At 45.4% G+C, this 25582-nt stretch overlaps 8 non-coding genes across 8 annotated transcripts; all 8 read left to right on the plus strand.

The window, feature by feature from the left end:
• The first annotated feature begins 6045 nt into the window (after positions 1-6045).
• On the plus strand, positions 6046-6241 carry LOC141078665 (U2 spliceosomal RNA). Its single transcript, XR_012228049.1, has one exon. It is a non-coding gene; the product is annotated as a U2 spliceosomal RNA (small nuclear RNA).
• A 1577-nt stretch (positions 6242-7818) lies between these two features.
• LOC141078582 (U2 spliceosomal RNA) lies at positions 7819-8009 on the plus strand. Its single transcript, XR_012227972.1, has one exon. It is a non-coding gene; the product is annotated as a U2 spliceosomal RNA (small nuclear RNA).
• A 1577-nt stretch (positions 8010-9586) lies between these two features.
• Positions 9587-9777, plus strand: LOC141078583 (U2 spliceosomal RNA). Its single transcript, XR_012227973.1, has one exon. It is a non-coding gene; the product is annotated as a U2 spliceosomal RNA (small nuclear RNA).
• Positions 9778-11354: 1577 nt separating this feature from the next.
• On the plus strand, positions 11355-11545 carry LOC141078584 (U2 spliceosomal RNA). Its single transcript, XR_012227974.1, has one exon. It is a non-coding gene; the product is annotated as a U2 spliceosomal RNA (small nuclear RNA).
• Positions 11546-13113: 1568 nt separating this feature from the next.
• Positions 13114-13304, plus strand: LOC141078585 (U2 spliceosomal RNA). Its single transcript, XR_012227975.1, has one exon. It is a non-coding gene; the product is annotated as a U2 spliceosomal RNA (small nuclear RNA).
• A 7133-nt stretch (positions 13305-20437) lies between these two features.
• LOC141078668 (U2 spliceosomal RNA) lies at positions 20438-20631 on the plus strand. The gene has a single exon (XR_012228051.1). It is a non-coding gene; the product is annotated as a U2 spliceosomal RNA (small nuclear RNA).
• A 1577-nt stretch (positions 20632-22208) lies between these two features.
• LOC141078588 (U2 spliceosomal RNA) lies at positions 22209-22399 on the plus strand. The gene has a single exon (XR_012227977.1). It is a non-coding gene; the product is annotated as a U2 spliceosomal RNA (small nuclear RNA).
• Positions 22400-23979: 1580 nt separating this feature from the next.
• On the plus strand, positions 23980-24170 carry LOC141078589 (U2 spliceosomal RNA). The gene has a single exon (XR_012227978.1). It is a non-coding gene; the product is annotated as a U2 spliceosomal RNA (small nuclear RNA).
• Positions 24171-25582: the final 1412 nt, after the last annotated feature.

Below are 25582 nucleotides of genomic sequence, written 5' to 3' on the forward strand. Positions count from 1 at the left end.
ATGTGTCCATCCATGGAACACTGTGATAGGAATCATGCCATTCATAGCACACAATGCTTGGATGTGTTCGACCACGTCTCACAATGGGACCACGTGTCACAATGGGCAGCCCACAGTCTGTAGCAGCTGCGCAGTAGTATTCAGCTTCAGTCTGCTGAGTGAGCCTGAGCAGACAGGTGGGCCATGCTCGCCTCCTGGTTACAATATCTGGCACCAGGAGAGTTAGGCCACGTTCACACGCTGCGGATTCCGCTGCGGATTAATCCGCACGGATTTAGCAAAAACCGCAGATAATCCGCAGGTCCAAAGACCTGCGGATTATCTGCGGTTTTGCCTGCGGTTTGGTCCTGCGGATTCACTATCTCCACAATGGTGGAGATAGGAACCCGCAGCGTTTTCCACAGAAAGAATTGACATGCAATTCTTTCTGCGGATTCAAAACCGCAGCAAATCCGCGCGGTTTTTTCCGCAGCGTCGGCACAGCGTTTTTTTTTACCCATTCAAATGAATGGTACTGTACACCGCAGCTAAAACTGCTGCGTGTCTGTAGCGGCCAATCCGCAGCGTGTGCACACAGCCTTAAAGCAAGACCTTTCATTTAGGGAGGGTAGTAGAGGGGGCGGTGTAGGAGCAGTGCTCCTCTGGCCTCTTTCCTAGTACTGAAGCGCGTTTGACCGTGAGGGGAGGGTGGCCTAACAAAAAAGGGGTTGGCCTATGCAAATTAAAAGCGCGTGGAGTGGAATCCTGGGGGAAAAAAAAAAAAAAAAAATCAGCCGCCTGCGCTTTTGTTATGCGCCCAGACTTGGTTTGAATGTCTTCCTCAGGGTGGTGTCTGTGTCATTCTCCACAATGGGTGCCTGTCTTAAGCCCTGTGGCCTTGCAAGCGGCAAACCATTTCTGGTTATCGCTTCTCGGCCTTTTGGCTGCGATCTTGTGTCGCAGTCAGAGGGTGCGAGTTTTCCTGGAGTGATCCAGGGGTTTTTTGGCAGCGTGCTGCTGAATTTCTACTGCGGTACCCGTATCGGCAGTCTGGACTGAGGATGTTCATCAAGAATACGATCCGTGTGGTGGTGGAAGGCGGTGAGAAGAACAATGTTGTGTTCGTCGTTCGTGACCTGCTGGAGGGAAAGGCTGGAGCCCATCGGGAGGATATCTACAGCGTCAATGAGTTCCGGAGTCAAGGTACTTATGACGTCACCTTTGTGAATGAGGGATGCTGTTTGACTGTCTTTGAATGGCTCAGGAGTCATGATGGTGATCCATGCCTGGAGGGAGTGCAGGTGGAGCCCCTGTTTGGGCTCATGGAAAAAGTGGTGACTGTGACGGTGTATAACCCCTACACAGAAGTAGGACTACTGGAGCAGTTCCTGGCACGATATTGCGAGCAGGTGAAGGGAGGGGAGAAGCAGAGAAATGTCTTGGGCATCTTCAACTGCAAGTACGTGTTTCGGGTGAAATTGAAGAAAGACCCAAGTTGTTTGGGAGGTTTCACCCACCCCCCAGCGAACTTTTCAGTGGCGGGCCATAGGGGCTTCCTGTCATACCAAGGGCAACCCCTATACTGCAGGAAGTGTTTTGAGTTCGGGCACTTGCAGAGTATGTGCTCTAAAGATCTTGTTTGCCGCAATTGTAAACAGGAGGGTCATGTGGCGGCTAGGTGCCCAATGCCACGTGAGTGTGACGGATGTGGCAGTGCAGAGCATCTGTATAAGGACTGTCCATATGGTAGGCCAAGGAGGCCAACTAGGGAGGAGGAGGAAAGGAAAAAGCGTGAGGAGGAGAGGAGGAGGGAGGAGGAAAAGAAGAGAGAGGAGGAGGTTAAGCGGGAGAAGGAGAGGAAGGAAGGCGAGACTGCTGCGCTGCAAAGCGCTGTGATGACTCCACTCTCTGCTACTGAGAGACGGAGGGAGAAGCGGCAGGAGGATAAAAAGCGTCAGGAGGAAAAGGAGGACAAAGAATTTTGGAAGGCCGCAAGGCGAGAGGAGCGTTTAATGCAAAAAAGAATGGGGGGTAAGGAAGGGGTCTCCAAATCGTCGTCAGAGTGTCTGATGGATTTTGACATCGCTGAGGCAGAGGAGGAGGCTGAGGATTTGATTCCTGATTCTGATCCAAGGAAGATTGGTGCCTTCTCCTCGGAAGAGGACTCAGGAGGAGGGTTAAAGTGTCACAGGGAGGGTGGTGGGGAAATCAGTGACATTGAGGTTATGGAAGAAGGAGTGCCCCAGAGGAAGGCTGGGCAGAAGAAGGCACGTTTGGAGGAGTATATGGAGGCCAGCGGCTCTGAGAGCTGCTCGGCGCAGATGGTGGAGGAGGACACTGGCGGTACTGGTTAAGTACGTTTTACTTTTCCAGTGACCATTGTGTTTTTTCTTTTTCTGTGAATATTTAGTATTGCTTTAAGCAATGGCTAGCTGTTTTTTTGTTTGTTTTATGTAATGTGTGTAATGTTATATCTGTACTTTGTTTTTCTGTATAAGGTTTTTTCTTGCTTATCTGTCCTTTTTGGATAAGTGATTTTTTTTATGTTTCTTGGTTGGCGTTTATTATGGGTTTTGTAATCCTGTCACAAAATGTGAGGGTTTTCAAAAATAAGTTGCGGCGTGCGGCCATCTTTGATTTTTTTGCAGCACAAAATGCAGACATTTATTGTTTGCAGGAGTGTGGGATTGTGGATGGTGTGAATGGGAGTGAATGGCCTCATGGTGCGTCTGTGTGGTCGGGGAGTGCATGTAATAAAAATGACGGTGTTGGTTTTTTGGTGAAGGGGCGTAATGTGAGTTTGTGTGACTATATGGTGATTGAGGTAGGAAGATGTGTATTAGCAAACTTTGAGTTTAAGAATATTCGTTTTTGTGTTATTAATGTGTATGCTCCTGTGGAAAAGCAGGAACGCAAAGCTTTATTTGAAAAAATTAAGTTTTTTATTCCAGGAAGAGTGCCTGTTGTGATTGTGGGTGATATGAATTGTGATGTGGGAAGTGTGAATGTGGATGTGTCAGGGAAAGTGTTAATGGATATGGTGAGTGATTTTGGTTTGAGGGATATGCAACATGAGTGTAAAATATCCCCATTGTTAAATACGTTTTTTTCTGAGAGTGGGAGGGTAGCGTCCAGACTGGATTATTGTTTTGTTTCAAAAAACCTGATTCCAGGTAGTTACACACAGGAGAGGGTGCTTTTCTCCGATCATGTGTGTATGAAGTGTGGAGTGGACTTGCATACTAATGAGGTGGCTGGGAAAGGTGTGTGGAAGCTGAATGTGAGCTTGCTGGAGGGGGTGGAGGTGAGAGAGGAGTATGAGAGGCATTATAAGCAGTGGTGTGAGTGCAGGGGTGAATTCAGTACTGTGTGTGAATGGTGGGATTGGGTTAAATGGAAAACCAAGGCGTTTTTTAAAAAACTTGGTTACAAGTGTGCAGCTGCTAAGAGGAAAAGATTTGCTGGTTTGAATGCAAGATTGGGTGTGTTATATAAGTTAAGAGAGGCAGGGATGGATGTGAGTGAAGATTTGTTGAGAGTGAGAAAAGAAGTGAATGAGTTTTTGTTAGAGAGAGGGAGGAGTATTGTGTATAGGGCCAAAATAGAGAACTTGGAGAAGGATGAGAAGTGTTCTCGGTTTTTTTTCAAGAAAGTTTTTGGAAAAAGACAGAGCATGAGTGTTTTGAATGGAGTGGATGGAAATGAAGTGAGTGGTGCAGACTTGTGTGAGGAAGTGGCAAAATTTTATGATGACTTGTACTCAGTGAAATGGAGGGATGAAGGTTTGGAGAGTGATGTGCTGAGTGTTTTGGAAAATAGTTTGAATGAGATAGAAAGGGAGAGTTTGATGGGTGATGTGACGTGTGAAGAAATATGGAAGGTGGTGTGTAGTATGGCGCTGAATAAAACGCCGGGGGAGGATGGGCTCCCAGTGGAATTTTATCGTGGGATGTGGGATGTGATTGGGAAGGATTTTGTGGATGTATGTAAGTATATGTGGGCAAATGCAGAGGTGGCGAATGGCATGCGTGCAGGAGTGGTCGTGTTGCTACCAAAAAAAGGTGATCTGAAAAACCTAAAAAATTGGAGGCCAATCACTTTGCTTAATTGTGATTATAAGATCTATGCGAAGCTTTTGGCCAGCAGGATGCGTGATGTGGTTGGGAGTGTGGTGGGTGAGGAGCAGTGTTGTGCGGTGCCTGGAAGACGGATACATGAGGGTGTGTGCATGCTGAGAGATTGTTTGTGGGACTGCATGAGCCGTAAGAAAGGGGTGTATGTGTTGAGTTTGGATTTTGAAAAGGCGTATGATAGGTTAGCGCATGGATTTCTTTTTAGAGTGTTAGTGAAGATGGGTTTTCCAGCTGAATTTGTTGAGAGAGTGAGAAGCTTGTATAAAAATATTTATAGTTGTGTTTTGTTGAATGGGAATGTGGGGAGGAGAGTGAATGTGTTTTCTGGTGTACGGCAGGGGTGTCCATTGTCCCCTGTCGTGTTCATTTGCGCGATTGAGCCGCTGTTGTGTATGTTAAGGAAAGATAAGGTGATTAGGGGGGTGCAAGTGCCGGGGGGTGGGGGGAGGGAATGGAAGGTGAGTGGCTACATGGACGATGTGTGTGTATTGTGTGATTCAGAGTGTTCGGTGCGGCGTGTGAAGTTGTTGGTATCCTTTTTTTGTGGAGCATCTGCTTTTAAAGTGAATTGGGAGAAGAGTGAGTGTAAAAATTTTGGGGGGAGGATTTTGAGCAATGATGTTGGGGTGAATGTGGTGAGTGGACCAATAAAAGTGCTTGGTGTGAAATTCTCTGAGAAGTTGGATGGAGAGGAAAGCTGGGTGGATGTGAGAGAAAGAGTGGAGTGTAAGTTAAATTTTTGGAGAATGAGAGATCTTACGTTTTTTGGTAAAATTTTAGTTATTAAGAGTGTTGTGTTACCAATTTTTTTGTATGTTGCGGTGGTTTTTCCACCAGGGTATATGTGTGTTAGAAGATTAAATAGGATTTTGTTTGTGTTTTTTTGGGGGTCAAGTATGGAGCGTGCAAGGAGAGAGATTGTGATGAAGAGAATGGATAAGGGGGGGCTGGGTTTCCCCAATTTGAATGTATTTTTTGGTGTGAATATTATGGTGTTTGTATTGGGTCTGATTAGGATGGATGGGAAGTATGCATGTATGTGCAGGTATTTGTTTGGAAGTTTTTTGTTTCGTTTGAAGTGGCGGGAGAGGGATTTAAGGTGCCCAGTGGCTTTTGAGGTGCCTGTGTGGTATGTGTGGGTTTACAAATTTTTGGTGACGTATGAGCTGTGTGATGTGGATGTGAGGTTGCTAGAGAAAAAGAAATCTGTATATAGGATGATTGAGTGTAGAGAGGTGGAATGTGGTATCAATATGGTGAGAGGACGTGATGTGCAGAAAGTATGGAAGAAGGTACGTACAAATGGAATGACAAATAGACAGAGTGAGATTGTGTGGCAGTCATTGCATGGGGTGTTACCGGTGAGAGAGTTCCAGAGAAATAGGGGTTTGGTGAGAAGTGAGGTTTGTCCAAGGAGTGGATGTGGTGGGAGAGAGAGTGTGGTGCATTTGTTTTGGAATTGTCAGTATGCTAGAAATGTGATTGCAGGTATTGGCCCGTTGTGTAAAGAGTTGTGTGATGTGAGTTTTTTGAGTTTTGAGCTTTTCATGTTTGGTTTGGGTTTGTGTGGGGAGAAGGAGAGAGTGTTGTGGTTGATGCTTGCATGTATAAAAGAGGTGTTGTGGGATGTGCGGAATGTGTATGTGTTTAAGAGGAAGGAGATTGAGGTTAAAAATTGCTTAAAAATTGTTTTGGGAAAAATGTATTTTTGTTTTGTGTGTGATAAGAGGAAGAGGGGGGAGGAGGACGCAGAAGGAATTTGGAAAGTCAAAAAGTGGAAACATCTTGTTAATGTGTCTTGAGTTTTTGTTTTATGGTTGTAAATAAAGTTTGTTTTTCCAATGATGATGGGAACAGCTGCTGCACGAAGTAAGTGGAGAAATGCTGTTGGGGAGTCGAGTTCTTCATAGTTTGGGTTTCCTGACTGTGGAACTTCCCATCTGAGGGAAAAAAAAAAAAAAAAAAAAAAAAAAAAATCTGTTCTTATCAGTTTAATATCTGATACGTCCCCTATCTGGGGACCATATATTAAATGGATTTTTAGAACAGGGAGATGGAAAAAGAGCTTGCTCACTTCACTCCACGTATCAGCCCAGTATGGCAGTTTCTCTGGGAATGGTGCACTCACTCTCTTAAGCGGTTTCCAAAGACAGATTGAATTGAAATCGGGATAAGCAAGTAGTGTTTTCAAAGCATGATTTGAATGCTTTTTTCCAATGTCGCCGCTCTGCAATTAGTTTTTCTTGGTCCAAGTTGCACATTTCCAATTCCTTAGCCTTGATTTAACTTGACCAACTCTTCTACTACTACTACTACTACTACTACTACTACTCTTATTCACCGCTATATGGGAGGCATTGCACTGTATTCAATGTGTCCGTAAAATAACGATCTATCTTGGCCTTTGCTGTTTGGTAGGTATAGGTGTGACAAGCTGCAGTAATGTGTTTGGCTTTGGATAGCTACATTTCTGCACACCCACCTGCTACAAGGCCTGCAGCCCCTTCGCCTCAGAACTTCCCCAGTCTTAATTCAAGCATTCAATTCCTACCACATCCCTCATGCAATGATATGTCGCTTCATTTTTGAAACATTGTCCCCCTCTTGTGGCCTTCCAACTTTGAAATTTACTGTTCAATTTTGAATTAATTCATATATGAATAAAATGGAAAAGCAACGATTTATCTGGCGAGTTATTTGAATGTTCTGCCTACGTCCACCTGTCTGACAGACGGACGGTATTCTAGTGGCTTGTAGCAGCAGCAGCAGCAGCTAGGTGCGCTGCTTGCCTGCAGTAAATAGGATGTGTCCATCCATGGAACACTGTGATAGGAATCATGCCATTCATAGCACACAATGCTTGGATGTGTTCGACCACGTCTCACAATGGGACCACGTGTCACAATGGGCAGCCCACAGTCTGTAGCAGCTGCGCAGTAGTATTCAGCTTCAGTCTGCTGAGTGAGCCTGAGCAGACAGGTGGGCCATGCTCGCCTCCTGGTTACAATATCTGGCACCAGGAGAGTTAGGCCACGTTCACACGCTGCGGATTCCGCTGCGGATTAATCCGCACGGATTTAGCAAAAACCGCAGATAATCCGCAGGTCCAAAGACCTGCGGATTATCTGCGGTTTTGCCTGCGGTTTGGTCCTGCGGATTCACTATCTCCACAATGGTGGAGATAGGAACCCGCAGCGTTTTCCACAGAAAGAATTGACATGCAATTCTTTCTGCGGATTCAAAACCGCAGCAAATCCGCGCGGTTTTTTCCGCAGCGTCGGCACAGCGTTTTTTTTTACCCATTCAAATGAATGGTACTGTACACCGCAGCTAAAACTGCTGCGTGTCTGTAGCGGCCAATCCGCAGCGTGTGCACACAGCCTTAAAGCAAGACCTTTCATTTAGGGAGGGTAGTAGAGGGGGCGGTGTAGGAGCAGTGCTCCTCTGGCCTCTTTCCTAGTACTGAAGCGCGTTTGACCGTGAGGGGAGGGTGGCCTAACAAAAAAGGGGTTGGCCTATGCAAATTAAAAGCGCGTGGAGTGGAATCCTGGGGGAAAAAAAAAAAAAAAAAATCAGCCGCCTGCGCTTTTGTTATGCGCCCAGACTTGGTTTGAATGTCTTCCTCAGGGTGGTGTCTGTGTCATTCTCCACAATGGGTGCCTGTCTTAAGCCCTGTGGCCTTGCAAGCGGCAAACCATTTCTGGTTATCGCTTCTCGGCCTTTTGGCTAAGATCAAGTGTAGTATCTGTTCTTATCAGTTTAATATCTGATACGTCCCCTATCTGGGGACCATATATTAAATGGATTTTTAGAACAGGGAGATGGAAAAAGAGCTTGCTCACTTCACTCCACGTATCAGCCCAGTATGGCAGTTTCTCTGGGAATGGTGCACTCACTCTCTTAAGCGGTTTCCAAAGACAGATTGAATTGAAATCGGGATAAGCAAGTAGTGTTTTCAAAGCATGATTTGAATGCTTTTTTCCAATGTCGCCGCTCTGCAATTAGTTTTTCTTGGTCCAAGTTGCACATTTCCAATTCCTTAGCCTTGATTTAACTTGACCAACTCTTCTACTACTACTACTACTACTACTACTACTACTCTTATTCACCGCTATATGGGAGGCATTGCACTGTATTCAATGTGTCCGTAAAATAACGATCTATCTTGGCCTTTGCTGTTTGGTAGGTATAGGTGTGACAAGCTGCAGTAATGTGTTTGGCTTTGGATAGCTACATTTCTGCACACCCACCTGCTACAAGGCCTGCAGCCCCTTCGCCTCAGAACTTCCCCAGTCTTAATTCAAGCATTCAATTCCTACCACATCCCTCATGCAATGATATGTCGCTTCATTTTTGAAACATTGTCCCCCTCTTGTGGCCTTCCAACTTTGAAATTTACTGTTCAATTTTGAATTAATTCATATATGAATAAAATGGAAAAGCAACGATTTATCTGGCGAGTTATTTGAATGTTCTGCCTACGTCCACCTGTCTGACAGACGGACGGTATTCTAGTGGCTTGTAGCAGCAGCAGCAGCAGCTAGGTGCGCTGCTTGCCTGCAGTAAATAGGATGTGTCCATCCATGGAACACTGTGATAGGAATCATGCCATTCATAGCACACAATGCTTGGATGTGTTCGACCACGTCTCACAATGGGACCACGTGTCACAATGGGCAGCCCACAGTCTGTAGCAGCTGCGCAGTAGTATTCAGCTTCAGTCTGCTGAGTGAGCCTGAGCAGACAGGTGGGCCATGCTCGCCTCCTGGTTACAATATCTGGCACCAGGAGAGTTAGGCCACGTTCACACGCTGCGGATTCCGCTGCGGATTAATCCGCACGGATTTAGCAAAAACCGCAGATAATCCGCAGGTCCAAAGACCTGCGGATTATCTGCGGTTTTGCCTGCGGTTTGGTCCTGCGGATTCACTATCTCCACAATGGTGGAGATAGGAACCCGCAGCGTTTTCCACAGAAAGAATTGACATGCAATTCTTTCTGCGGATTCAAAACCGCAGCAAATCCGCGCGGTTTTTTCCGCAGCGTCGGCACAGCGTTTTTTTTTACCCATTCAAATGAATGGTACTGTACACCGCAGCTAAAACTGCTGCGTGTCTGTAGCGGCCAATCCGCAGCGTGTGCACACAGCCTTAAAGCAAGACCTTTCATTTAGGGAGGGTAGTAGAGGGGGCGGTGTAGGAGCAGTGCTCCTCTGGCCTCTTTCCTAGTACTGAAGCGCGTTTGACCGTGAGGGGAGGGTGGCCTAACAAAAAAGGGGTTGGCCTATGCAAATTAAAAGCGCGTGGAGTGGAATCCTGGGGGAAAAAAAAAAAAAAAAAATCAGCCGCCTGCGCTTTTGTTATGCGCCCAGACTTGGTTTGAATGTCTTCCTCAGGGTGGTGTCTGTGTCATTCTCCACAATGGGTGCCTGTCTTAAGCCCTGTGGCCTTGCAAGCGGCAAACCATTTCTGGTTATCGCTTCTCGGCCTTTTGGCTAAGATCAAGTGTAGTATCTGTTCTTATCAGTTTAATATCTGATACGTCCCCTATCTGGGGACCATATATTAAATGGATTTTTAGAACAGGGAGATGGAAAAAGAGCTTGCTCACTTCACTCCACGTATCAGCCCAGTATGGCAGTTTCTCTGGGAATGGTGCACTCACTCTCTTAAGCGGTTTCCAAAGACAGATTGAATTGAAATCGGGATAAGCAAGTAGTGTTTTCAAAGCATGATTTGAATGCTTTTTTCCAATGTCGCCGCTCTGCAATTAGTTTTTCTTGGTCCAAGTTGCACATTTCCAATTCCTTAGCCTTGATTTAACTTGACCAACTCTTCTACTACTACTACTACTACTACTACTACTACTCTTATTCACCGCTATATGGGAGGCATTGCACTGTATTCAATGTGTCCGTAAAATAACGATCTATCTTGGCCTTTGCTGTTTGGTAGGTATAGGTGTGACAAGCTGCAGTAATGTGTTTGGCTTTGGATAGCTACATTTCTGCACACCCACCTGCTACAAGGCCTGCAGCCCCTTCGCCTCAGAACTTCCCCAGTCTTAATTCAAGCATTCAATTCCTACCACATCCCTCATGCAATGATATGTCGCTTCATTTTTGAAACATTGTCCCCCTCTTGTGGCCTTCCAACTTTGAAATTTACTGTTCAATTTTGAATTAATTCATATATGAATAAAATGGAAAAGCAACGATTTATCTGGCGAGTTATTTGAATGTTCTGCCTACGTCCACCTGTCTGACAGACGGACGGTATTCTAGTGGCTTGTAGCAGCAGCAGCAGCAGCTAGGTGCGCTGCTTGCCTGCAGTAAATAGGATGTGTCCATCCATGGAACACTGTGATAGGAATCATGCCATTCATAGCACACAATGCTTGGATGTGTTCGACCACGTCTCACAATGGGACCACGTGTCACAATGGGCAGCCCACAGTCTGTAGCAGCTGCGCAGTAGTATTCAGCTTCAGTCTGCTGAGTGAGCCTGAGCAGACAGGTGGGCCATGCTCGCCTCCTGGTTACAATATCTGGCACCAGGAGAGTTAGGCCACGTTCACACGCTGCGGATTCCGCTGCGGATTAATCCGCACGGATTTAGCAAAAACCGCAGATAATCCGCAGGTCCAAAGACCTGCGGATTATCTGCGGTTTTGCCTGCGGTTTGGTCCTGCGGATTCACTATCTCCACAATGGTGGAGATAGGAACCCGCAGCGTTTTCCACAGAAAGAATTGACATGCAATTCTTTCTGCGGATTCAAAACCGCAGCAAATCCGCGCGGTTTTTTCCGCAGCGTCGGCACAGCGTTTTTTTTTACCCATTCAAATGAATGGTACTGTACACCGCAGCTAAAACTGCTGCGTGTCTGTAGCGGCCAATCCGCAGCGTGTGCACACAGCCTTAAAGCAAGACCTTTCATTTAGGGAGGGTAGTAGAGGGGGCGGTGTAGGAGCAGTGCTCCTCTGGCCTCTTTCCTAGTACTGAAGCGCGTTTGACCGTGAGGGGAGGGTGGCCTAACAAAAAAGGGGTTGGCCTATGCAAATTAAAAGCGCGTGGAGTGGAATCCTGGGGGAAAAAAAAAAAAAAAAAATCAGCCGCCTGCGCTTTTGTTATGCGCCCAGACTTGGTTTGAATGTCTTCCTCAGGGTGGTGTCTGTGTCATTCTCCACAATGGGTGCCTGTCTTAAGCCCTGTGGCCTTGCAAGCGGCAAACCATTTCTGGTTATCGCTTCTCGGCCTTTTGGCTAAGATCAAGTGTAGTATCTGTTCTTATCAGTTTAATATCTGATACGTCCCCTATCTGGGGACCATATATTAAATGGATTTTTAGAACAGGGAGATGGAAAAAGAGCTTGCTCACTTCACTCCACGTATCAGCCCAGTATGGCAGTTTCTCTGGGAATGGTGCACTCACTCTCTTAAGCGGTTTCCAAAGACAGATTGAATTGAAATCGGGATAAGCAAGTAGTGTTTTCAAAGCATGATTTGAATGCTTTTTTCCAATGTCGCCGCTCTGCAATTAGTTTTTCTTGGTCCAAGTTGCACATTTCCAATTCCTTAGCCTTGATTTAACTTGACCAACTCTTCTACTACTACTACTACTACTACTCTTATTCACCGCTATATGGGAGGCATTGCACTGTATTCAATGTGTCCGTAAAATAACGATCTATCTTGGCCTTTGCTGTTTGGTAGGTATAGGTGTGACAAGCTGCAGTAATGTGTTTGGCTTTGGATAGCTACATTTCTGCACACCCACCTGCTACAAGGCCTGCAGCCCCTTCGCCTCAGAACTTCCCCAGTCTTAATTCAAGCATTCAATTCCTACCACATCCCTCATGCAATGATATGTCGCTTCATTTTTGAAACATTGTCCCCCTCTTGTGGCCTTCCAACTTTGAAATTTACTGTTCAATTTTGAATTAATTCATATATGAATAAAATGGAAAAGCAACGATTTATCTGGCGAGTTATTTGAATGTTCTGCCTACGTCCACCTGTCTGACAGACGGACGGTATTCTAGTGGCTTGTAGCAGCAGCAGCAGCAGCTAGGTGCGCTGCTTGCCTGCAGTAAATAGGATGTGTCCATCCATGGAACACTGTGATAGGAATCATGCCATTCATAGCACACAATGCTTGGATGTGTTCGACCACGTCTCACAATGGGACCACGTGTCACAATGGGCAGCCCACAGTCTGTAGCAGCTGCGCAGTAGTATTCAGCTTCAGTCTGCTGAGTGAGCCTGAGCAGACAGGTGGGCCATGCTCGCCTCCTGGTTACAATATCTGGCACCAGGAGAGTTAGGCCACGTTCACACGCTGCGGATTCCGCTGCGGATTAATCCGCACGGATTTAGCAAAAACCGCAGATAATCCGCAGGTCCAAAGACCTGCGGATTATCTGCGGTTTTGCCTGCGGTTTGGTCCTGCGGATTCACTATCTCCACAATGGTGGAGATAGGAACCCGCAGCGTTTTCCACAGAAAGAATTGACATGCAATTCTTTCTGCGGATTCAAAACCGCAGCAAATCCGCGCGGTTTTTTCCGCAGCGTCGGCACAGCGTTTTTTTTTACCCATTCAAATGAATGGTACTGTACACCGCAGCTAAAACTGCTGCGTGTCTGTAGCGGCCAATCCGCAGCGTGTGCACACAGCCTTAAAGCAAGACCTTTCATTTAGGGAGGGTAGTAGAGGGGGCGGTGTAGGAGCAGTGCTCCTCTGGCCTCTTTCCTAGTACTGAAGCGCGTTTGACCGTGAGGGGAGGGTGGCCTAACAAAAAAGGGGTTGGCCTATGCAAATTAAAAGCGCGTGGAGTGGAATCCTGGGGGAAAAAAAAAAAAAAAAAATCAGCCGCCTGCGCTTTTGTTATGCGCCCAGACTTGGTTTGAATGTCTTCCTCAGGGTGGTGTCTGTGTCATTCTCCACAATGGGTGCCTGTCTTAAGCCCTGTGGCCTTGCAAGCGGCAAACCATTTCTGGTTATCGCTTCTCGGCCTTTTGGCTAAGATCAAGTGTAGTATCTGTTCTTATCAGTTTAATATCTGATACGTCCCCTATCTGGGGACCATATATTAAATGGATTTTTAGAACAGGGAGATGGAAAAAGAGCTTGCTCACTTCACTCCACGTATCAGCCCAGTATGGCAGTTTCTCTGGGAATGGTGCACTCACTCTCTTAAGCGGTTTCCAAAGACAGATTGAATTGAAATCGGGATAAGCAAGTAGTGTTTTCAAAGCATGATTTGAATGCTTTTTTCCAATGTCGCCGCTCTGCAATTAGTTTTTCTTGGTCCAAGTTGCACATTTCCAATTCCTTAGCCTTGATTTAACTTGACCAACTCTTCTACTACTACTACTACTACTACTACTACTACTCTTATTCACCGCTATATGGGAGGCATTGCACTGTATTCAATGTGTCCGTAAAATAACGATCTATCTTGGCCTTTGCTGTTTGGTAGGTATAGGTGTGACAAGCTGCAGTAATGTGTTTGGCTTTGGATAGCTACATTTCTGCACACCCACCTGCTACAAGGCCTGCAGCCCCTTCGCCTCAGAACTTCCCCAGTCTTAATTCAAGCATTCAATTCCTACCACATCCCTCATGCAATGATATGTCGCTTCATTTTTGAAACATTGTCCCCCTCTTGTGGCCTTCCAACTTTGAAATTTACTGTTCAATTTTGAATTAATTCATATATGAATAAAATGGAAAAGCAACGATTTATCTGGCGAGTTATTTGAATGTTCTGCCTACGTCCACCTGTCTGACAGACGGACGGTATTCTAGTGGCTTGTAGCAGCAGCAGCAGCAGCTAGGTGCGCTGCTTGCCTGCAGTAAATAGGATGTGTCCATCCATGGAACACTGTGATAGGAATCATGCCATTCATAGCACACAATGCTTGGATGTGTTCGACCACGTCTCACAATGGGACCACGTGTCACAATGGGCAGCCCACAGTCTGTAGCAGCTGCGCAGTAGTATTCAGCTTCAGTCTGCTGAGTGAGCCTGAGCAGACAGGTGGGCCATGCTCGCCTCCTGGTTACAATATCTGGCACCAGGAGAGTTAGGCCACGTTCACACGCTGCGGATTCCGCTGCGGATTAATCCGCACGGATTTAGCAAAAACCGCAGATAATCCGCAGGTCCAAAGACCTGCGGATTATCTGCGGTTTTGCCTGCGGTTTGGTCCTGCGGATTCACTATCTCCACAATGGTGGAGATAGGAACCCGCAGCATTTTCCACAGAAAGAATTGACATGCAATTCTTTCTGCGGATTCAAAACCGCAGCAAATCCGCGCGGTTTTTTCCGCAGCGTCGGCACAGCGTTTTTTTTTACCCATTCAAATGAATGGTACTGTACACCGCAGCTAAAACTGCTGCGTGTCTGTAGCGGCCAATCCGCAGCGTGTGCACACAGCCTTAAAGCAAGACCTTTCATTTAGGGAGGGTAGTAGAGGGGGCGGTGTAGGAGCAGTGCTCCTCTGGCCTCTTTCCTAGTACTGAAGCGCGTTTGACCGTGAGGGGAGGGTGGCCTAACAAAAAAGGGGTTGGCCTATGCAAATTAAAAGCGCGTGGAGTGGAATCCTGGGGGAAAAAAAAAAAAAAAAAATCAGCCGCCTGCGCTTTTGTTATGCGCCCAGACTTGGTTTGAATGTCTTCCTCAGGGTGGTGTCTGTGTCATTCTCCACAATGGGTGCCTGTCTTAAGCCCTGTGGCCTTGCAAGCGGCAAACCATTTCTGGTTATCGCTTCTCGGCCTTTTGGCTAAGATCAAGTGTAGATCTTGGCTAGGAGAGTCTGTGTTTTTTGTCCTTCTCAGCACTGCAGCTTTTGCTGCTTTTGCTTTGAGAGGGGACTTTGCAGACACGAGCAGCGATGGTTAGAATTCGCTTTGCTGAGCCTGGGGAAACCCGGGTAAAGCATGGTATCCGGATCGATATAGATGCCGGACATGAAGATGATTTTCCCTTGGGATTTTTTGTGAACAACGTTCTTTTTGGAGTTCTGAAGCTGAGAAAAGAGGAGATTCTGTGTTTGCAGCAGTTCAGATCCAAATTTACTCTTGTTCTTTCTTGTATTTCAGCTTGCAACAATCTCTATGGGACACTGAAGCAGAACGTGGAGAACACTGTGCTGGATGGGCTGACCTTCACCATCCTGTATTCAGATGAGGAGCTGCCTCTCACCCTGATGATGTATAACCCTCATGTGCCTCTGGAGCTGATCTGCATATTTTTGAATAAACATTGTAAGGTATGTAGACCTCCTACCAAGGTCATGAATGAGGTTGGGCTGTGGACAGGAAAGTATAGATTTATGGTAAAGTTCTCAGAAAGCATGGATGAGCCAGGAGGAATTCATTATCCCCCCTGTAACTTTTCCATAGGGAAGGAGAGAGGTTTTCTCTTCTTCCCTAATGCTCCCAGGTTCTGCAGGCACTGCTGGGTGTATGGCCATACACAGGCAGACTGCCCTGCTGGAAGCCAGGTGGTGTGTAGAAAGTGTGGTGAGGTCGGTCATCCTAGTAGCCAGTGCACAAATGAGATTGTGTGTAACCTGTGTGGGGTAGGGGGTCATGCCTTTAAGGACTGTAACCTTAGACCCAGCACATATGCAGGAGCTGCTAGGAGGAATTTTGTAATGCCTGACCCAGATCACCTTGTGGATTTCGTGGAGGAAATGACTGAAGAGGAGAAGGCTGAGAGAAAGCAGCTGGAAGCTGAATATAAGGAGCAGAGAGAGAAGTTTCAGAAAGAGCACAAGGAGAGATTAGAGCAACGTGTCAGAGACAGGATAGTGAATAGGATTCTGGCTGAGGAGAAAAGTGCTGAGTCACTATCTGTGAGAACACACAAGCCTGAAGCCGTTCAGAGAGAGATTCCACAGACAGCTAGTGAAGAAAAGGTGGGGGCCCCTGGCAGGAGCAGTGTGTCTGCTGAGGAGAGAAGTGCTGAGTCATTGCCTGTGATTACACACAAGCCTGCAGCCGAGCAGAGAGAAGTTTCCACTGAAAAAAAGGTGGGGGCTGCTAGCAGGAGCGAGGCAAGCTCTGAGAGGAGAGTTCAGGAAGAGGTCACAGACACTGACGACGCCACCTGGACTACAGTGCAGAGGCAGACCAGGAAGAGCAGACTGAGCTCTGTGCAGAAAGTACATGGGAAGGAAAAAAGGCAGGACTATGCAAAGCAGGAAGCAAAGACTTCTGGGATGAGCAGAAGCACAAGATCTAGTGCAAGAAAGAAGCCCAGCTTTGAAGTGCTGCAGCAGCTGTCTGAAGACCAGGAGAATGTGGATGACAATAAGGAAGAGGTGACAGAAGATATCCCTGACATGACTGTCACATTGCAAGGGGAAGAAGGGGAGTCAGCCAGCCTGTCTAAAACCCCCAAGATGGAATGGAGTGAAGACTCCTCGGAGTCTGAAGATGAAGGTGGTCAGGGTGACTTTGACCAGAGTGAGGAAGAATCTGCAGATGACACAATTGTCAAACTGGTGAAACTGAGCCCCTCATCATCCTGTACCAGCGCTGGTAGCCGCAGCTCTACAAGAAGCTACCCAACAGTCACAGAACCCCAAGGTGTCCGTTTTTTAGGGGAAGACTTGGGGTACACCGTTTGCACATCCGGTGTTACCCCTCAAGACGGGAAAGGCTGAAGACCAGATGGGGCTGTGGTCGTGATCTTCCTAAAAACCTGGAGAGATGGGTTCCCAACCTGCTCAGTTGGCAATATCGTCACTGAACGTGCGACTCATAAAGTCGGCACAAAGGAGGGCCTTTATTTTAGATTATTTGGGAACCCTTAAGGACGATGTTTACTGCATTCAGGAATGCGGAATTTCTGACTCCCTGGATGACAGTGTGTGGCCACATGGCCAATGTATTTGGTCTGGTTCAGTTATTAATAAAAATAGTGGTGTTGGAATTTTAATTGCTAATAAAAATATTAAAATTGAATGTTATACAGTTATAGAGCCAGGAAGGTGTGTTATGTGTGAGATTACTTGTAGAGGGTGGAGGGTTAAGATTGTGAATGTGTATGCTTCGGTTGATAAAGAAGAGCGATTGGAACTTTTTGAGAAATTGTCTTTTTTTCTGCATGGGAGAATACCTGTTGTTTTTGTTGGTGATTTTAATTGTGTCACTGAAGGTGTGCATGTGGATGTCACTGGGAAAAAGTTGAGGGGTCTGATTGAGGATTTTTCGTTTGTTGATGCTGCAGAGTTTTTCTTGGGAAAACCTCCTCCCGTCACTTACAAAGCTGATAGGGGGGGCATTGAATCGAGAATTGACCGTGTTTTGTTGTCAACTAACATTGTCTGTAAGCATTTTCAACAGGAAGATGTTCCTTTTTCTGATCATGTTATTTTGCGTGCGCGTTTGGAAGGTAAGGTGTCTTTTGCGCATGGTCGTGGTGTATGGAAGCTAAATGTACGTCTGTTAGATGATGAACGGATCATGATTGCCTTTAGAAGGATGTATGCGAAGTGGAAACATAGAAAAAAAGATTTTGTGAATGTGTTGGAATGGTGGGACTGGATGAAGAAGGAAATAGGTTTTTTCTTTAAGAAGTGGGGAAGGAAAAAAGGTATATATAATAGAGAAAAATTTAACGAATTGGGTATGAGATTAGAATGGCTGAGAAAACTGAGTATGATTGGAGTTGAGGTGGATGATTTGATGTGTCAGGTCAAGAATGAGATTAAGAAGTTTATGAATGAGAAAGGTAAGGAGATGATATATAGGTCTAAGATTGAGCATTTGGAAAAGAATGAGAAGTGTACTAGGTTTTTCTTTAAAAAAACTTTTGGTAAGAAAGTTGATATGGATGAGGTGATGAATGGGAATGGTGTGTGTGTGTATGGTGAGGATGTGATGAATGTGGTTGAATTGTTTTATAAGGAGTTGTATGGTGCCAAATGGTTGGATGAAGGTTTGATGGCTGAAATGTTGGGTAAATTGGAAGGTCGGCTAACTGAGGATGAGAGTGAGTTGATGGATGATGAAATTGTGTTGGATGAAGTGAAGAAGGTCGTAATGTCTGCAGGTAAGAATAAAACGCCTGGGAAAGATGGGTTGCCTATAGAGCTGTATGTGAAAGAGTGGGATACTATGGGAAATGATTTGTTGGAAGTATGTAAGTATATGTTTGATAACAATGTACTGTGTGAATCAATGAGAGAAGGAGTGGTTGTATTGATTCACAAGAAGGGAGACCGGAAGGACTTGGGAAATTGGAGGCCGATCACCCTTCTGAATGCTGATTATAAGGTTTTCAGTAAGTTGTTAGCAAACAGGATGAGAGATATGATTGGGAAAGTAATTGGTGAGGATCAGGTGTGTGCCATACCTGGAAGAACGATGAATGAAAATTTAGTGTTGTTAAGGGATGTGATTGGTGACTGTTTGGGCCGCAAGCTGAAATGTATGGTTTTTTCTGTGGATTTTGAAAAAGCATTTGATAGGGTGTCGCACATCTTTATGTTTAATGTCTTAGCGAAAATGGGTTTTTCTAGGAATTTTGTGAGTTGTGTGAGAAGCCTGTATTGCAATGTATCAAGTGAAATTTTGGTGAATGGATTTTTGAGTAACAAGGTTAAGGTAACGTCTGGTGTGAGACAAGGGTGTCCTATGTCACCCATTTTATTTATAAGTGTGATTGAGGTTCTTTTGTGTATGATAAGGAGTGACAAGTTTATGAAAGGTGTTTTGATTCCTGGAAGTGGTGGGAAAGATCTGAGAATATTGGGATATATGGATGATGTGGTCATTGTGAGTGAAAATATGGCTGCAATGAATAGGGCAAAGTACTTATTGAATATGTTTTCCAGGGCCTCAGCCTTTAAAATTAATTGGGCTAAATGCTCCTTTAAATGCTTTGGTGATAACAGCATTAAATTGGATGAGGTTAAATGTGAAGATGGAGCTATTAAGGTACTGGGAATTAAATTCAATAACAACTTAAAGGGGAATGAAAGTTGGGACGACTGCGGAAAGAGAATAGCACAAAAATTAAATTTCTGGAAGTTGAGGGAGCTGACATTGACAGGGAAGATTTTGATTATCAAAGCAGTGGTGCTTCCGATTTTGCTTTTTGTTGCCAATGTGTACCCCTCGGCTTCTAGAAAAATTAAAAAAACTGAAAAAATTATTTTTACTTTCCTCTGGGGGAGTCGAATGGAAAAGTTAAAAAGAGAGCATGTGTATAAGATGTGTGTGAATGGTGGTTTAGATTTTCCAAATATTGATTTTTTTCTAGGGGTAAGTTATATCAAAATGCTGGTGATTTGTATGGGTAAGGGGAACAAATGTGCTTGTATGGTAAGATACTCCGCTGGTTGGATGTTTTACAAGTTGAATTGGATCAAAAGAGATGCTACAGTACCTGTTGCTTTCAGGTGCCCGCTGTGGTATGAAAGAGTGGAGAAAGTCATTAGGAAGTACGATCTGATGGATCAGAGTATGATTGACTTTGTAAACAAGAAAAAGATCATTAAAATGGTGAGACATAGAGAGATGGTGTGTAATATTGATGGCTTGAGAGGGGAGGATGTGCCAAATATGTGGAAAAAGTTGGGAACGCAAGGTATGTCCAATAGACAGAAAGATATTGCATGGATGGTTCTGCATGACATACTACCTATAAGGGATGTGCAGAAGAGGAGAGATCTGATTAAGACTGATGTGTGTCCAAGAGATGGATGTGGTTCAAGAGAGATTGTCAGACATATGCTGTGGGATTGTGAATTTGCTTATGATGTGTGGAGAGGAATGAGCACGCTGTGTAATGGATTGGCAGGTGTGACTTTTGTCAATTGGAAGGTTGCAATGTTTGGAATGGGAGCCTGTAATAGCTTGAAAGATAGAGTGTTATGGTTATTGACTGTGTGTGTAATGGAAAGCCTATGGGACGCAAGGAATCTGCTAGTTTTTAAAAGGAAAAAGATGACAGTTAATGAAGTTTTAAAACTGATTTTGTCTCGTATGTATGTCATCTACCTATGGGACAAGAAACGTGGTGCCATCGATGCGGAAGGGGTATGGAAGTTTAAGAAATGGAGATTCCTGGTAAAGTATAGATAAATAGAGGTTTTTGGTAAGGTATTAATAAATGGTTTAACATGTTTTTTTTTCCTTTAGCTTAAATTGTTAATTATGTGTTGTATTGCTTGGTTTCAATTCAATCTTTTTAACCTGAGGTTAAAATTAAAAAACTTTTTATATAAAACGCCATGATATGATGAGAGGTTACATACCGGAAAGAGCTTTAAGTAGCTAACTTGATGGTGGAAATTACAACCGATCTGACATGGTAAAAAAAAAAAAAAAAAAAAAAAAAAAAATCTGTTCTTATCAGTTTAATATCTGATACGTCCCCTATCTGGGGACCATATATTAAATGGATTTTTAGAACAGGGAGATGGAAAAAGAGCTTGCTCACTTCACTCCACGTATCAGCCCAGTATGGCAGTTTCTCTGGGAATGGTGCACTCACTCTCTTAAGCGGTTTCCAAAGACAGATTGAATTGAAATCGGGATAAGCAAGTAGTGTTTTCAAAGCATGATTTGAATGCTTTTTTCCAATGTCGCCGCTCTGCAATTAGTTTTTCTTGGTCCAAGTTGCACATTTCCAATTCCTTAGCCTTGATTTAACTTGACCAACTCTTCTACTACTACTACTACTACTACTACTACTACTCTTATTCACCGCTATATGGGAGGCATTGCACTGTATTCAATGTGTCCGTAAAATAACGATCTATCTTGGCCTTTGCTGTTTGGTAGGTATAGGTGTGACAAGCTGCAGTAATGTGTTTGGCTTTGGATAGCTACATTTCTGCACACCCACCTGCTACAAGGCCTGCAGCCCCTTCGCCTCAGAACTTCCCCAGTCTTAATTCAAGCATTCAATTCCTACCACATCCCTCATGCAATGATATGTCGCTTCATTTTTGAAACATTGTCCCCCTCTTGTGGCCTTCCAACTTTGAAATTTACTGTTCAATTTTGAATTAATTCATATATGAATAAAATGGAAAAGCAACGATTTATCTGGCGAGTTATTTGAATGTTCTGCCTACGTCCACCTGTCTGACAGACGGACGGTATTCTAGTGGCTTGTAGCAGCAGCAGCAGCAGCTAGGTGCGCTGCTTGCCTGCAGTAAATAGGATGTGTCCATCCATGGAACACTGTGATAGGAATCATGCCATTCATAGCACACAATGCTTGGATGTGTTCGACCACGTCTCACAATGGGACCACGTGTCACAATGGGCAGCCCACAGTCTGTAGCAGCTGCGCAGTAGTATTCAGCTTCAGTCTGCTGAGTGAGCCTGAGCAGACAGGTGGGCCATGCTCGCCTCCTGGTTACAATATCTGGCACCAGGAGAGTTAGGCCACGTTCACACGCTGCGGATTCCGCTGCGGATTAATCCGCACGGATTTAGCAAAAACCGCAGATAATCCGCAGGTCCAAAGACCTGCGGATTATCTGCGGTTTTGCCTGCGGTTTGGTCCTGCGGATTCACTATCTCCACAATGGTGGAGATAGGAACCCGCAGCGTTTTCCACAGAAAGAATTGACATGCAATTCTTTCTGCGGATTCAAAACCGCAGCAAATCCGCGCGGTTTTTTCCGCAGCGTCGGCACAGCGTTTTTTTTTACCCATTCAAATGAATGGTACTGTACACCGCAGCTAAAACTGCTGCGTGTCTGTAGCGGCCAATCCGCAGCGTGTGCACACAGCCTTAAAGCAAGACCTTTCATTTAGGGAGGGTAGTAGAGGGGGCGGTGTAGGAGCAGTGCTCCTCTGGCCTCTTTCCTAGTACTGAAGCGCGTTTGACCGTGAGGGGAGGGTGGCCTAACAAAAAAGGGGTTGGCCTATGCAAATTAAAAGCGCGTGGAGTGGAATCCTGGGGGAAAAAAAAAAAAAAAAAATCAGCCGCCTGCGCTTTTGTTATGCGCCCAGACTTGGTTTGAATGTCTTCCTCAGGGTGGTGTCTGTGTCATTCTCCACAATGGGTGCCTGTCTTAAGCCCTGTGGCCTTGCAAGCGGCAAACCATTTCTGGTTATCGCTTCTCGGCCTTTTGGCTAAGATCAAGTGTAGTATCTGTTCTTATCAGTTTAATATCTGATACGTCCCCTATCTGGGGACCATATATTAAATGGATTTTTAGAACAGGGAGATGGAAAAAGAGCTTGCTCACTTCACTCCACGTATCAGCCCAGTATGGCAGTTTCTCTGGGAATGGTGCACTCACTCTCTTAAGCGGTTTCCAAAGACAGATTGAATTGAAATCGGGATAAGCAAGTAGTGTTTTCAAAGCATGATTTGAATGCTTTTTTCCAATGTCGCCGCTCTGCAATTAGTTTTTCTTGGTCCAAGTTGCACATTTCCAATTCCTTAGCCTTGATTTAACTTGACCAACTCTTCTACTACTACTACTACTACTACTACTACTACTACTCTTATTCACCGCTATATGGGAGGCATTGCACTGTATTCAATGTGTCCGTAAAATAACGATCTATCTTGGCCTTTGCTGTTTGGTAGGTATAGGTGTGACAAGCTGCAGTAATGTGTTTGGCTTTGGATAGCTACATTTCTGCACACCCACCTGCTACAAGGCCTGCAGCCCCTTCGCCTCAGAACTTCCCCAGTCTTAATTCAAGCATTCAATTCCTACCACATCCCTCATGCAATGATATGTCGCTTCATTTTTGAAACATTGTCCCCCTCTTGTGGCCTTCCAACTTTGAAATTTACTGTTCAATTTTGAATTAATTCATATATGAATAAAATGGAAAAGCAACGATTTATCTGGCGAGTTATTTGAATGTTCTGCCTACGTCCACCTGTCTGACAGACGGACGGTATTCTAGTGGCTTGTAGCAGCAGCAGCAGCAGCTAGGTGCGCTGCTTGCCTGCAGTAAATAGGATGTGTCCATCCATGGAACACTGTGATAGGAATCATGCCATTCATAGCACACAATGCTTGGATGTGTTCGACCACGTCTCACAATGGGACCACGTGTCACAATGGGCAGCCCACAGTCTGTAGCAGCTGCGCAGTAGTATTCAGCTTCAGTCTGCTGAGTGAGCCTGAGCAGACAGGTGGGCCATGCTCGCCTCCTGGTTACAATATCTGGCACCAGGAGAGTTAGGCCACGTTCACACGCTGCGGATTCCGCTGCGGATTAATCCGCACGGATTTAGCAAAAACCGCAGATAATCCGCAGGTCCAAAGACCTGCGGATTATCTGCGGTTTTGCCTGCGGTTTGGTCCTGCGGATTCACTATCTCCACAATGGTGGAGATAGGAACCCGCAGCGTTTTCCACAGAAAGAATTGACATGCAATTCTTTCTGCGGATTCAAAACCGCAGCAAATCCGCGCGGTTTTTTCCGCAGCGTCGGCACAGCGTTTTTTTTTACCCATTCAAATGAATGGTACTGTACACCGCAGCTAAAACTGCTGCGTGTCTGTAGCGGCCAATCCGCAGCGTGTGCACACAGCCTTAAAGCAAGACCTTTCATTTAGGGAGGGTAGTAGAGGGGGCGGTGTAGGAGCAGTGCTCCTCTGGCCTCTTTCCTAGTACTGAAGCGCGTTTGACCGTGAGGGGAGGGTGGCCTAACAAAAAAGGGGTTGGCCTATGCAAATTAAAAGCGCGTGGAGTGGAATCCTGGGGGAAAAAAAAAAAAAAAAAATCAGCCGCCTGCGCTTTTGTTATGCGCCCAGACTTGGTTTGAATGTCTTCCTCAGGGTGGTGTCTGTGTCATTCTCCACAATGGGTGCCTGTCTTAAGCCCTGTGGCCTTGCAAGCGGCAAACCATTTCTGGTTATCGCTTCTCGGCCTTTTGGCTAAGATCAAGTGTAGTATCTGTTCTTATCAGTTTAATATCTGATACGTCCCCTATCTGGGGACCATATATTAAATGGATTTTTAGAACAGGGAGATGGAAAAAGAGCTTGCTCACTTCACTCCACGTATCAGCCCAGTATGGCAGTTTCTCTGGGAATGGTGCACTCACTCTCTTAAGCGGTTTCCAAAGACAGATTGAATTGAAATCGGGATAAGCAAGTAGTGTTTTCAAAGCATGATTTGAATGCTTTTTTCCAATGTCGCCGCTCTGCAATTAGTTTTTCTTGGTCCAAGTTGCACATTTCCAATTCCTTAGCCTTGATTTAACTTGACCAACTCTTCTACTACTACTACTACTACTACTACTACTCTTATTCACCGCTATATGGGAGGCATTGCACTGTATTCAATGTGTCCGTAAAATAACGATCTATCTTGGCCTTTGCTGTTTGGTAGGTATAGGTGTGACAAGCTGCAGTAATGTGTTTGGCTTTGGATAGCTACATTTCTGCACACCCACCTGCTACAAGGCCTGCAGCCCCTTCGCCTCAGAACTTCCCCAGTCTTAATTCAAGCATTCAATTCCTACCACATCCCTCATGCAATGATATGTCGCTTCATTTTTGAAACATTGTCCCCCTCTTGTGGCCTTCCAACTTTGAAATTTACTGTTCAATTTTGAATTAATTCATATATGAATAAAATGGAAAAGCAACGATTTATCTGGCGAGTTATTTGAATGTTCTGCCTACGTCCACCTGTCTGACAGACGGACGGTATTCTAGTGGCTTGTAGCAGCAGCAGCAGCAGCTAGGTGCGCTGCTTGCCTGCAGTAAATAGGATGTGTCCATCCATGGAACACTGTGATAGGAATCATGCCATTCATAGCACACAATGCTTGGATGTGTTCGACCACGTCTCACAATGGGACCACGTGTCACAATGGGCAGCCCACAGTCTGTAGCAGCTGCGCAGTAGTATTCAGCTTCAGTCTGCTGAGTGAGCCTGAGCAGACAGGTGGGCCATGCTCGCCTCCTGGTTACAATATCTGGCACCAGGAGAGTTAGGCCACGTTCACACGCTGCGGATTCCGCTGCGGATTAATCCGCACGGATTTAGCAAAAACCGCAGATAATCCGCAGGTCCAAAGACCTGCGGATTATCTGCGGTTTTGCCTGCGGTTTGGTCCTGCGGATTCACTATCTCCACAATGGTGGAGATAGGAACCCGCAGCGTTTTCCACAGAAAGAATTGACATGCAATTCTTTCTGCGGATTCAAAACCGCAGCAAATCCGCGCGGTTTTTTCCGCAGCGTCGGCACAGCGTTTTTTTTTACCCATTCAAATGAATGGTACTGTACACCGCAGCTAAAACTGCTGCGTGTCTGTAGCGGCCAATCCGCAGCGTGTGCACACAGCCTTAAAGCAAGACCTTTCATTTAGGGAGGGTAGTAGAGGGGGCGGTGTAGGAGCAGTGCTCCTCTGGCCTCTTTCCTAGTACTGAAGCGCGTTTGACCGTGAGGGGAGGGTGGCCTAACAAAAAAGGGGTTGGCCTATGCAAATTAAAAGCGCGTGGAGTGGA

Source organism: Dendrobates tinctorius, unplaced genomic scaffold, assembly GCF_039654945.1.
Source record: "Dendrobates tinctorius isolate UK_male_01 unplaced genomic scaffold, ASM3965494v1 ptg000584l, whole genome shotgun sequence".
NCBI classification, from domain to species: Eukaryota; Metazoa; Chordata; class Amphibia; order Anura; family Dendrobatidae; genus Dendrobates; species Dendrobates tinctorius.